The following is a 1,880-nucleotide window of genomic DNA, read 5'->3' on the forward strand; positions in this document are numbered from 1 at the left end:
TCTTTTGGGAGCAGGTTGAAGATTTAGAATATACATATTGATTCAAATATAGGATGCTTCCAAATATAAACTATACTCCCAAAATGAGCTATTTTTGAAGTAAAGGATAAAAAAAATACCATTGATTATAACATTCAGATTTCATATGCAACCTGACTTTTCAGCCAAGCCTGGAGTATTTTGCATGACATTTTCCTAATTGGTAGAGAGAACACTGACATGACTGCATATGACTGCATGAGGGACCAAGGTGGCATGAGACCTTTGGATGGAGAGACATTCTTCATTCCTTCTAGAGTGATCTTCATGGTTCCAGATTGTTTTCATGACTAACTTTTGACTGACTCTAGGGAAGAGAAAGAGAAAGACTTTCTTATAGACACGTGGAGGAAGCTGGCTCCTCAACATGACCTTGATTTTCAGATGCTTCCCTAAAGACTTTGGGGCATTTCCCTTTAGATGAGACCAGGGCCTCTTGTGATTGAGCAACCTCTTATCTCATACCCATATTATGAGCTTATTCGCTCTTGTGTATTTTGGGACATATTCTCATCTGTAGAACTTCTCCAATTTCTGTTTGCTATTTGCTTGAATAAATGTTTACTTGCTATTCATTACTTGTAGTGATCTTTTGATTAACCAGTATTTGGCAGGAAGAGGCCAAGCCTGTGCATCTAAGCATCAGATACTCTAACCCGGGGTAGGGAACCTGTGACTTCGAGACCACATGTAGCCTTCTAGGTCCGTGGGTGCGGCCTTTTGACTCAGTCCAAGTTTTATAGAACAAATCCTTTTATAAAGGGGATTTGTTCTGTGAACTTTGGATTCAGTCAAAGGGCCGCACTTGAGGGCCTAGAAGGCCACATGTGGCCTTGAGGCTGCTGGTTCCCCACCCCTGCTCTAACCCCTTAAGAGACAATGGCATTTTGTTCTGAACCAATGTTGCCCTTAGAGTAGTATTATTCAGGGGGAAGATAGATATAGTTCTAGTCTGATAACTCTTTTCTCAGAGACTGGAGAACAAAGTGGCCAGAATCATGACTTTTTCTCCTGATCCCCTTGAGGCAGGAATTCAAATATCCTTTGGTGAAGAGTGTGTAAGCTTCCAGGGATATCTATCTTTCTATCTATCTATCTATCTATCTATCTATCTATCTATCTATCTATCTATCTATCTATCTATCTATCTGTGTAAGACAGCCTTGAGAAAATCAAGTGTGGCCTGTTTTGAGACCAACACAGTATATACCTGAGTAGTTCTCTGCTCACATATTCCTTCCCTCTTCCCTCCACAGAGAACTATCCCTTAGAACAAATAAAACCCCTCGCTATATCTACCAAATCTGACAGCATCGGAATTGTTCTACACTTATAGCATCCCACTTCTTCAAAGGAGGGAAAGGTTCATTTTCTCATCTTTTCTTTGAGGCCAAGCTTGGTCTTTATAATTACATATGGTTCTCTCTCTCTCTCTCTCTGTCTCCCTCTCTCTGTCTTTCTCTCTGTCTCTTTCTCTCTGTCTCTCTCTCTCTCTGTCTCTCTCTCCCTCTCTTTCCCTCTCTCTCTCCTCTCTCTCCCTCTTTCTCTCGCTCTCACTGTCTCTCCCTTTCCCTTGTTCTCTCTCTCTCTGTGTCTGTCTCTCTCTGTCTCTCTCTCCCTCTCTCTCTCTCCCCCTCATTCTCTCTGTCTCTGTCTCTCTCTCCCTCCTGTCTCTATCTCTCTCCTTCTCCTCTCTCTCCTCTCTCTCTCATTCTCTCTCTCATTCTCTCTCTCTCCCTCTCTCTCTTTCATTCTCTCTCTCCCTCTCTCTCTCTCTCATTCTCTCTCTCTCTTTCTCTCTCTCTCTCCCTCTCTCTCTCTCTTATTCTCTTTCTCCCTCT

This window comes from Vombatus ursinus, unplaced genomic scaffold (genome assembly GCF_900497805.2).
Source record: "Vombatus ursinus unplaced genomic scaffold, bare-nosed wombat genome assembly UNPS02014798.1, whole genome shotgun sequence".
NCBI lineage: Eukaryota > Metazoa > Chordata > Mammalia > Diprotodontia > Vombatidae > Vombatus > Vombatus ursinus.